This window comes from Cynocephalus volans, chromosome Y (genome assembly GCF_027409185.1).
Source record: "Cynocephalus volans isolate mCynVol1 chromosome Y, mCynVol1.pri, whole genome shotgun sequence".
Classification (NCBI taxonomy): Eukaryota; Metazoa; Chordata; class Mammalia; order Dermoptera; family Cynocephalidae; genus Cynocephalus; species Cynocephalus volans.
Genome location: NC_084479.1, coordinates 1,789,787 through 1,802,086, shown reverse-complemented (window position 1 = coordinate 1,802,086; position 12,300 = coordinate 1,789,787).

Genomic DNA, 12,300 nt, shown 5'->3' with positions numbered 1-12,300 from the left:
ATGCTCCTCTATGAATCCTCTCTCTATGATATTATCTGTAATGCTCCTGTATGATTCTTCTCTTGATGATATTATATGTAATGCCCCTCTATGAATCCTCTGTATGGTTTTACAAATAATGCTCCTCTGTGATTCTTCTCTCTATGATAGTATGTGGAATGCCCCTCTATGATTCCACTCTCTGTGATATTATGTATAATGCCCCTCTATGATTCCGCTCTCTATGATAGTATGTAGAATGCCACTCCACCATTCCTCTCTCTATCATATTATCTATAATGCCCCTCTGTGATTCCGCTCCTTGTGATATTATCTGATAATGCCCCGCTATGATTCCTCTCTGTATGATACTATCTATAAAGCCCCTCTATGATTCCTCTCTCTATATTATCTATAACGCTCCTCTATGATTCTTGTCTCTATGATATTATCTATAATGCCCCTCTCTGATTCCTCTCTCAATGATACTATCTATTAACGCTCCTCTATGATTCCTCTACGATTTTATCTATAATGCTCCTCTATGATTCTTGTCTCTATGATATTATGTGTCATGCCCGTCTATGATTCGCTCTCTATGATATTATCTCTAATGCCCCTCTATGATTCAGCTCTCTATGATATTATCTATGATGCTTCTCTATGATGCACCTCATGCTGGGTGAAGGCACAGGTTTACCGGCTTCGTGCGGGGTGAGGCTGTGATGCCCGCGGGGGTCCTGCTCCGTGCGGGGTGAGTTCACGAGGATGAGGGGGGTGGGCGGCGGGACATGGTCCTGCAGGGTAAGAGTGTGCGGCCCTCGAAGGGGACCTGCTCAGTGCGGGGTGAGTGGGCGCAGGTCACGGGGAGTTCCTGCTCTGTGGGGGGACGGGCTCAAGAACTATCTTCTCGGGGTGAGGCGTGCGGCCTGCGTGGGAACCCGCTCCATGCGGGGTGAGGGCAGGCGACCATCGGGGGACCTGCTTTGTGCGCGGTGAGGGCTCCAGACATCGGTGTAAACGTGAGGACTGCGGCTCGCGGCGGGGACTCGCTCCGTGCGGACTGAGAGTGCGGGTCCCGCTGGGGTGGGACATGCTCCATTTGGGGAGAGGACCGGCTGCCGAGGGGTGTCCTACTCTGTGTGGGATGAGGTCTCCAGACCTTGTCGCCTTCCGGGTGAGGGCTTGTGGCCCACGGAGGGGTAGTGCTCCACGCGGAGCGAGGGCAGGAGGCCCTCGGGGCGGGATCTGCTCCCGCGTGGTGAGGGCGTGCGGTTCACGGGGGTGACCTGGTCCGTGCGGAGTGAGGGCACGCGTCCAGAGGGGGTGGGACATGCTCCGTTCCGGAGGAGGACCCGCGGCCCGCGGAGTGTCCTGCCCTGTGTATGTTATCTATACTGTCCCTCCATGATCCCCCTCTCCACGTCATTATCTGTGATGTCCCGCTATGATGCCCTCTCTCTGATGCTATTATCTATGATGCCCCTCTGTGATTCCTGTCTGTCTCTCTCTGATATTTTCTAGGATGCCCTCTATGATACCCCACTCTATGATGCTATTATCTACGATTTCCCTCTGATTCCCCTCTCCATGACATTATGTATGGTGTCCCTCTATGCCACCCCTCTCTATTGTATGATGTATAATGTCCCTTTATGACACCCTTTCTCTGCTATTATCAATGATATCCCTCTATGATGCTCCTCTCTATAATACCATCAATAATGTCCCTCTGTGAAATCCCTCTCTATGGTATTATTAATAATGTCCCTCTATGACACTTTTCTATGGTATTATAAACAGCGTCCCCCTATGATACTCCTCTCTATGATGTTATGAATGATGTTCTTCTATGACACGCCCCCATGGTAGGATCTGTGAAGTCCCTCTATAATACGGCCCTCTCAGATATTACCTATGATGTCCCTTGATGACACCCTCCTCTATGGCATTATGTATAAAGTCCCTCTATGATGCTCGTCTCTATGTTGTAACCCAGCATGTCCCTCTGTGAACCCTTCTCTGTGATGCTACTGTCTGTGATGTCCCTCTATGATACCCATCTCTGTGATGCTATGACGTCTGATGTTCCTCTTTAATTCGAGTCGTGTGGGTTGAAGGCGCGGTGGGACCTGCACCGTGCGGTGGAAGGGTGCACGACCCTCGGGGTGGGAACCTGCTCTGTGCACGGTTAGGGCTCCACATCTTAGTGTCTGGGTGAGGTCTCGCGGCCCGCTGTGGGCACCTGCTCCGTGAAGAGGGAGGTCGCACATCCCGTGGTGGGGGAACATGGTCCATTTTGGTGCAGGGCGTGGGGCCCGCGGGCGTTCCTGCTCTGTGCTGATGGACATGGCCATGAGGCAGGAAGAATTGCCACCTTGAGCCCTGACCAGGGGAGCCGAGGTCAGGCCAACAGGACCACTGGACAGTGAAAACAAAAGCACAACAGCCCACTGCCTCCAAAACTGAAAGTGACACTTAGAACACGCAGCCCACCATTTTTCTGAAATGCATTTGTTCTCCCAAACTTGTCAATGCACATCTCTAAGAGTGAGCCAGCAGCACTGGGCGCCTGAGGCCAGCTGAGCAGAGTTTGCCGCTGCCAGCAAAGAAAACCGTCAGGTAACTGGGACCTGTGTCATTATGTGCAGAACTGCCCGGCCACCCGTATCACTGGAACACTGCTTATCAGAACGCCACAGTGAGCTCCTTCTGCTGACGCAACCTCGAGTGCCCGAGGCCTGCTTCATGACATCAGAGGGGACAGGAGAGAAGTAAGGAATTACCCTCAAGTCCAGAAACCAGGGAAAGCCAAAGGGCCACACCTGCCTGACTTTTGGACACTGTAGCCCAGCAATCCAATCACAGAGAAGGAGACTGCAAGGACCCAGGTCTTTCGGCTTTGCATCCTCCAAAACAGCAGCCCAGTGCCAAAGCCCGGAAACGACCTTAACTCAAAGGATCTTCTCCCTCCAGGCACACATAGCCCCCTTTCCCTGGAGAGGCAGCCTCCCCACAAGCCCAGGCAATCCTGATCCCAAGACTGTGCTCTGAATCTTCACAGAAGGGCAAGTGTCTTCAGATGCCCACCTTAGACTCTGCACACCACGAAGTCAAGGATCACAGAGGTCTTGTCCCCCAGGACCTCGCACAGACCCTGGAGTGCACTTTGCTCAGATGCATGGAGGACTGGAGGAATGGGGAGAGGAAGGATGGATGGAGGGAGGGATGACACGATGGACCGAAGGATGGATGGACTGAAGGATGGATGGAGGGATGGAGGATGAACAAAGAAACAGAGAGAGAGATGTGGAAAATGAGGAAGCTTGTTCTGGAGAGAACGCCAAGGGGGTGGCTGGACAGTTGCTCCATGAAGTGGTTCCCCATGATGTCAAGCAGCCATCTCAGCAGAAGCCAGGAATAGAGATGGGATCATACCAGCAGAGAGACTGCCAGTTTGAACTGCAGGGGACAGGGAAATTGGGACAGAATGAATGAAGGCTGCTGGACTTCTGGGACTCTACAGGATGTGACCACAGAGATATTCAGATGAGAACATGCACTATTCTTTAGGAAAACGGAAGAATGACGCTGAAGGCAATTCAGTGACCACGGGGCTGCTACTCCTACCACAGGGCCAGGGAACAAGGCCGTTCCCTCCTCAGCTGCAGAGGGCAGGGCCCTCGCAGAGACAACGGGGGCACCCCCTAGAGCCATGAGGGTGATGCTGCGCCACCAGTGAGCTGGGAAATCTGGACATCAGGCCAGAGAGTCTTGTTCTCCAGCCTTAAGAGCTGACGGCATTTGCCTTGCTAGGTTTCGTACTCGCTTGAGACCCGTCACCCATTCCTTCTTTCCTATCCCTCCCTTTTGCAATGGGAGTGTCTATCCATGCCTGTCCCACCACTGTATTTTAAGAGCACATAATTTGTCTGGTTTTGCAGGTTCACGGAGGGAAAGGAATCTTGCCTCAGGATAAATCAAACCTCAAGTCTCACCCATATCTGATTCAGATGATATTTAGGTGAGGCTGTGGACTTTAGACTTCAGCGTTGATGCTGGAATGAGTTAAGAGTTTTGGGGCTGTCGGGATGAAATAAATACATTTTGCATGTGAGATGGTTATGAGTTGTGGCGGGCCAAAGGAGGAATGTGATGGACTGAATTGTGTCTCCCCAAAATTCATAAGCTGAAGCCCTAACCCCCAATGTGACCATACTTGGAGATAGGGCCTGTGAAGAGGTGATAAAAGTTAAATGAGGTCATAAGGGTAGGGGGCCCTAATCCAACAGGGCTAGTACCCTTATAAGAAGAGGAGGAGACACCAGAGCTCTCCTCTCCACCTTGTGAGGATGTAGCAGGGTGTGTCATCTGCAGGTCAGGAAGAGAGTCTCCATCAGAAACCAGTCCTGCCAGAACTGGACCTGGGACTTCTGGCCTCCAGAGCTGAGACAAAATAATTATCTGTTGTTGCAGCCCCAGCCTGTGGTACTATTATGGTAGCCCAGGCACACACAGAAAGCACTGCAAGAGCTATGTGAGATGTTCAGTGCCAGGAGTTAATCTCAGGAGAGCAAATACATAAGAAATTGCCTCTCCCCAGCAGACTCACTCGCTGTTGGGACACAGACAGAAAGCTATGGAAACTGAGCGAAGGAAGCTATTGAACACAAATAGCAAGGATTTTTGGTCAGCAGAACATAAACCCTTACTCCCACCCCCACTCCCCACCCCACTCCAAAGGAATAATACAGGGGCATTTGTAGCTATTACACCTTTCTCTCCCATTTACAAACCCCAACGTTTCTAGTTTGCAGGGTCAAGGTAAACTTGCCCAAGCTTCATAAAGAGGTTGAAATGATCAGCAAATATTCATTGGTTATTGTGAGCAAGATGGAGTTGTGTAAGCCAGTGTATCTCCATCCTGGCCGGGGACATCATGCAGGGATTCGGACTTAATTGGTCTATGGTGCAGCATTTCTTAAATGCTTGCTATGAGTTGAATGTATCCCCCCAAGTTTCATGTACTAGAAACTTAATCCCCACTTTGACAGTGCTAAGAGGGTAGGAAATTCAATCACGGTATTTGATAGGTGAGGCCTTTAAGAGGTGATTAGATTGTGAGGACTGTGCCCTCGTCAATAGATTGATCCATCCGTGAGTAATGGGCTGGTTCTGATGGCTTTATCAAGAGAGTGACAGAGCAGGTTAGTTCTCTCTTGCACATGCCATGTCTCTCACCCTGTGACACACTGCATTGTGCTCACCAGATGTGTCCCCTGGACTGGGGACTTCCCAGCCTCCAAAACTGTAAGAAATAAATTTTGTTTCTTTATAAATTACCTAGATTCAGGTATTTTGTTATAAGCAACAGAAAACAAACAAATGCAATGCTCTTTAGATAACATAAATTTGAAGTTGGGTTAAGAACCACTCTTATAAATGACGCTCAAAGGTAAATTTATTCATCTGTCTCCTGCATGCTGCGCATCTCATTGGAGAAGAAAGATTCGAGGTGAGCAGAGTCAGCAACTATGATATTGTGGTACATGGGGAAGTATGTATTTGGTTTCTTCCCAGATCCTGGCACAGAATTCCTTAAACCCTTGGAATTTCCTGAGCAATGGGGGTGCTAGGAGAATCTTTTGTTCTTATATTTGGTCTTTGGCCCTAACTCCTGACACAGAGCTCCTAATCCCTTGGAAATTCCTGGCTGTTGGGAGTGTCTTTTGTCCTAACAAGGCAACTTTTGGTGGCCTCCTAGATGGGGGATGGTCACCAGAAAGACCAAGCCTTGATTAGAAGCCTGGAGGGGGAGAGGGCTGGAGACTGAGATAACAAAATCATGCCTATGTGATGAAGCCCCCATAAACATCCCCAAAGTACAGGATTCAGACAGCTTCTGCTTTGGCAAACACATCCACGTGCTGGCGGGGTGGCACACTCCAACTCCTTGTGGACAGAAGCCCCTGCACTCAGGACCCTTCCAGACCTCGCCTTACACATTTCTTCATCTGGCTGTTCATCCGTATTGTTTATCATATTTAATATAATCAAGTGGTAAAAGTGTTTCCTTGAGTTTTACAAGTAATTCTAACAAATTAATGAAAACTGAGAAGGGGCCATGGAGGCCCCAATTTAGAGCTGGTCGGTCAGAGGCAGAGTGACCTGGGTGACCAGGTGAGCTGGACCATGCATCTTAACTTCTTTAGCAGCAATGTTGTGCTGGGTCCAGGGTGTGCCCTTGGCTATCAAAGAAGCCTGGTCTGGTAGGGTCACATTGTAAGGTGTCATTACAGTGTCTCAAGATGGGGGATGTGGAGGCTGTCCTCACGTCCTGTAGCGCCTCGGTCACTGACAGCATTACTTTTGATGTGCAGTAGCTCGCAGGGACAGCAAAGGAGGTGGTCTGTAGGTCCAGCATATGACACCAGAAAGGCTCTCCTTGCAGTGTCCTGTCATGGATGAAGTCAGCTGAGTGTTCAGGCTACTGTTTGGCACCGGTGGTTCTTGCAGTACACCACACACATTCTTTCAGCAGCTTGCTTAAGAACACACAGCTAGTAAGCAGCAGAGTGTGAGATTTGAACCCAGGCTTTGCTGTCCCCGAGTCTGTGTTTTTAACCACTATGCAATATTGCCTCTCATGAGAAACACTCAAAATATAGAGGGAAAAAGCATAATATTTAAGAACCAGATGTATTATACCCCCAATTTGTTAAAAAATATATCTATGTAGAAAACATAGCAACAAGTTGTAGCAGTTCTCTATCTAGAGTGTGATGACGGGTAATCCTTATTTTCCTTTTGATACTTTTCTGTATTTGCCGAGATTTTTCGTAAGTTGAGTGGTTAGTTGTATTTTTCAAAAATAGCTACAAAAATATTTCTGATTTCTGGACGCTCTTCTAGAGGTTTGTCATTCTCCCATCAAGAGGTGGAGTCTACTTCCTCTCCCCTTGAACCTGGGTGAGCTTTTGTGACTGCCTCGTTGGACAGCATGTGGCAAAGAGACGCTGCCTGACTTCTGAGGCTCAGTCATGCAAGGTGACCCAGCTTCTGCCTGGTCTCTCTCTCAACGCTTGCTTTGGAGCCGAGAGCCTCCAGGTAAGAAGTCCTGCCACCCAAAGCTGCCGTGCCGGAGAGACCATGTGGGATGCCACATGGAGAGAGAGATGCCTGGGGAGCCCCAGCTATTCTAGTCTCTAGCTGTTGAATCTTCCAGCCCCAGCTCCTTTGAGCCCAGTCAAACCCTAGTACCAGGGGAGAGAGTGATAAGACTACTGAAACTGTCTGAGCCATGGTGTTTTGGTGTTGGCAGCAGATAACCTGGACCTCGGTGTTATCAGCACCGTGCTCTAACCAACTGAGCTAACTGGCCAGCCCCAGGTTTCCTTTAAATGGTACAGACCCCTGCTCTGAATGTGAGCCAGCCCAATCAGAGTTGCGTTCAGAATCAGTCACAAATTACATCATTGATGATGTCATAATAACACAGCCTTGTCATCACTGGTGCTGGCTGAAGTGGGTTTGACTGGACAGGTTCAGTCATTAGCAACTGCTGTTGAAGGCTGACCCTGGCCTCTTGGGGTCCTCGTGCTGGGAGACCAAACATACAGAGACTTTCTTGCCTTAAGGGATTGGATAAGGACCTAGGTGTCCTGCACGTCTTCCAGAATCCCTTTGTAGGCAAATGTAAATAATGGCTGTGGTAATAGAGATGTTATATTGTCAGGCAGGATGCCTCTGGTGTGGACTAGGGTGTATTCTGGTCCATCCTATCTCTTTTGATAGCTTCGTCACCCCTTGCTACCCCACTCCTTCTACCCTGTCGTCCTTTCTCCTCTCCCAGAGCCCAAGTACGTTCTGTCTGTTGTCCATTGTTATGATGCTGCTATATAACAACTCCTTTGAAAGACTCAGTGGCTTAAAACAATAAACACTTTGTCCTCACAAGTCTGTGGGTCTGCTGTGTGGTTTGACTGGGTCAAAGCTGCGGATCTTGGCTGGGCTCACTTAGGAATGTGTGGTCAGATGGGCCGAGATGATCCGGGATGGTGTCAGGTGATGTGACCCAACTCAGCTCCCTGTGGTCTCTCATCTTCCAGCCTTCTAGTGAGGCTTCTTCTCATGGTGGAGACAGAGGCCCCAGGAAAAGAGCAGAGGCTGCACCGCCTGGTGGGTTCTAGGCTCAATGCATGTGTGCTGTCACTTCTATTGCATGACACGGGAGTAGAGAATAGACTCCCTCTTAATGAAGAGGAGCAGGAAAGTCGCATTGAAAAGGCAGTGGAGACAGGGAGGGCTAGAGAATATGGGCCACTTTTGTGGTCTGCTGCAGAGATCAGAGGTCAACAAACTTTTTCTGTAAAGGGCCAGGTGGTGAACATTCCAGGATTTGTGGGTCATGTGGTCTTTATCGTAACTACTCAACCCTGCTGTTGTAACGTGAAAGCTGCCATAGACAATATGTAAACAAGTAAAACTTTATTTACAAACTGGGCAGCAGGCTGGGTTTGGCCCACTGGCTGCAGTTTCCTGAGTCCTGACCTAGGTGATCCAGACCAAGTAGATATCTAAGATCCAGGCTGTAGGATGCTGTTCTTCCTCAAACCCATGGCCTTGAGGACGTAAGTGGAGGTGTCATCTGCCAGCAGAAATATTCTTGTTGGAGAGAAGAAATAAAAACAGGTGGGAGGAGCAAGGGCTCCCTTGTAAGTTGCAAATGACTGTTTGCATCCAATTGGGGTTTTTCTTTGTACTTTACTGAACATACAGAGCTTCAGTTTATTTCTCAGTTAGCAAATCCTTGGAGTTCCCTCCCTGTGGCTCCCCTGCCTGGATTGATTCTAGTTCCTCATCCATTTCACCTCCCAGGTGGATCCAGAATAGAGTCCTTCCCTTGTTCCCACCCGGGTGTTCTCTTCTTGCGCTGTCTCTGTTCTGGTCATCTCTTAACTCCAATTTCAGACATGACATCACCATTTCCTTCCTGGCCCCCAGGAAAGTCCCCCGAGGCTCTGCAGATTGTATCATGTTTACTTTCCTCTAGCAAGTATGTGTCTAATCATCATGATCATAACATGTTCCATCAAAGTTTAAAGATGTAATTTTCTCTAGAGCGACTTTTTATCTCAAACATTATTGCCTGGAGTAGTTGTTTGACAAGAGGTTTGGTTGAATTTCAGGCAGTAAGTAGAATATCCAGGTCTCTGCAACTATTCTATATGCCAGCTGGATTTTTCTGATGAGCGCTCCCACGGTGGGTCAATAGCCTGTCATCTTATTTTTCCCATCAGAGATTTTCTTTACCACATGTAATAGGTTATTACCATCTCGTTATTGTCGAATTGTGAATGAAATCTTTGCTCTCTAATTTGACCGCTTCCCTTATATTGCTGGTTCTGTTATTGGCTGCTCCTGACTTATGCAATGCGACTCTTCCCCAGATACTCATCCATGGGTGTGGTTTTGGACGTGGCACTGCTCAAACCTCAAACTTTTAAAGTTTTAAAGCAGCCGAGTTGCATGGACGGTCAATAAATCAATCACTGTGGCCATTTTATTGCTTGGAAGGTGATTACTTTGCCCATCGCGACTTTTCAATTTGATTAAAATCCAGTGTCATCAGGTCATGACTGAGTCCTCCAGATGTAGAAATACAAAAGCAATGACAAGTCCTCACTCAGATATTTTTATAACCACCCGTCAACTTTTTAACCATCTATTTCGGCACTTTTGTGGCCTTCGTCCTATAATTCAAATTCCCGTGCTCTTTACCAAAGTAGTTTTTATTTAGTGCATATTTCCAACCTCTGGTCTCTGTAAGAGCATATTATTCTTTCTGCTAACTGGTGGTGAGCACTGGCCTGCTCCAGATTAGCTCCCACGGGATCTGTAAATCAGGCTCTGAGGGCAGGAGAGCCTGACAGATGTGTTGGTTCACTTGCAATTGTTTTCCAGGCAAGGGGAGCTGGAACAGTGCGAGTGGAATTGTGATCTCAGACAGGAAAGGAAGAGACATTCACCTTTGCTACTACCCTGGCAGCAAGAGCCCTTCTGACTGTATTTTAAGAAGAATTAAAAATGAGCATCTGTGCCTAGAGCTCCTTGCCCAGGACAGTGTGCCTCCAGCCTTGCATGGCTCTTGGCTCGTGACGGGTTTCCCTACCTCCCTTATCCATGTCCGTGGTGGCGCCAGGGGTGCAGAGGGCCGCTGCCATCTGCAGATTGACTTGGCTCCCACCAGCGTCTTCACTCCACTGGTGCTGTGCATTATGAATATCTGCGATGACAACCACATAGACTGTCTGCCCGAGTGGTCCACTTATCTCCCAGGGGAACCGGTTACCAGTTTGGCTACAATTATTTGATTTTGAGTGGTATGCGTCAATCCTATTAGCCCTCGACCCTCTCATTTTGACACCTTGCTTTGCAGGATGTGTGACTTCTCAGAAATGTATCTAGTTGCTCCTCATTTTTGGATTTTGTATTTGCAAATTTGCCTGCTCTCTCAAATTTATTTGTAGCCTCCGAATCAATACTTGTGGTGCCTTCAAGGTCATTCACAGACATGTGCACGTCCACAGTGGCAAAAAATTGAGTTGAAAGAAGCACACATTCCTCGCTGAGGTCGAAGAAGGCAACACTCTACCTTCTTGTTTTCAGTCTCATACTGTAAACAAGTGTCCTTTTTGTGTTCTACTTAGTGTCACATTTTTCACATTTTTGTGCTTTTTGCTTGGTAATCTTGCTGTTTAAAATGGCCCTGAGATTCATCCCAGGGATGCAAGGCTGGTTCAACATACGCAAATCAATAAATTTGATGCACCATATTAATAAACTCAAACACAAGGACCATATGATCATATCTATAGATGCTGAAAAAGCATTTGATAAAGTTCAGCACTCATTCATGACAAAGACCCTCTATAAGTTAGGTATAGAGGGAAAGTATCTCAACATAATTAAAGCCATATATGCCAAACCCACAGCCAATATCATCCTGAATGCGGAAAAGCTGAAAGCTTTTCCTTTAAGAACAGGAACTAGACAAGGATGCCCACTCTCACCACTCCTATTCAACATAGTGTTGGAAGTACTAGCCAGAGCAATCAGAGAAGAGAAGGAAATAAAGGGCATCCAGATTGGAAAAGATGAAGTCAAACTGTCCCTGTTTGCAGATGACATAATCCTATGTATCGAACAGCCTAAAACCTCTACAAAAAAACTGTTGGAATTGATAAATGATTTCAGCACAGTAGCAGGATACAAAATCAACACACAAAAATCAGTAGCATTTCTTTTCTCCAATAGTGAACATGCAGAAAGAGAAATCAAGAAAGCCTGCCCATTTACAAGAGCCACCAAAAAAAATAAAATACTTAGGAATTGAGTTAACCGAGGAGGTGAAAAATCTCTATAATGAGAACTACAAACCACTGCTGAGAGAAATTAGAGAGGATAGAAGAAGATGGAGAGATATCCCATGCTCTTGGATTGGAAGAATCAACAGAGTGAAAATGTCCATACTACCCAAAGTGATATACAAATTCAATGCAATCCCCCTCAAAATTCCAAAGACATTTTTCTCAGAAATGGAAAAATCTATCCAGACATTTATATGGAACAATAAAAGACCACACATAGCCAAAGCAATGCTCAGCAAAAAAAATAAAGCTGGAGGCATAACACTACCTGACTTTAAGCTCTACTACAAAGCTATAATAACCAAAACAGTATGGTACTGGCATAAAAACAGACACACTGACCAATGGAATAGAATAGAGAATCCAGAAATCAACCCACACACTTACTGCCAGCTGATCTTTGACAAAGGCACCAAGCCTATTCACTGGCGAAGGGACTGCCTCTTCAGCAAATGGAGCTGGGATAACTGGATATCCATATGCAGGAGAATGAAACTAGATCCATACCTCTCGCCGTATACTAAAATCAACTCAAAATGGATTAAGGATTTAAATATACATCCTGAAACAATAAAACTTCTTAAAGAAAACATAGGAGAAACACTTCAGGAAATAGGACTGGGCACAGACTTCATGAATACGACCCCAAAAGCACGGGCAAACAAAGGAAAAATAAACAAATGGGATTATATCAAACTAAAAAGCTTCTGCACAGCAAAAGAAACAATTAAAAGAGTTAAGAGATAACCAACAGGGTGGGAGAAAATATTTGCAATATATATATCTGACAGAGGATTAATATCCAGAATATATAAGGAACTCAAACAACTTTACAAGAAGAAAACAAGCAACCCAATTAAAAAATGGTCAAAAGAGCTAAATAGGCATTTCT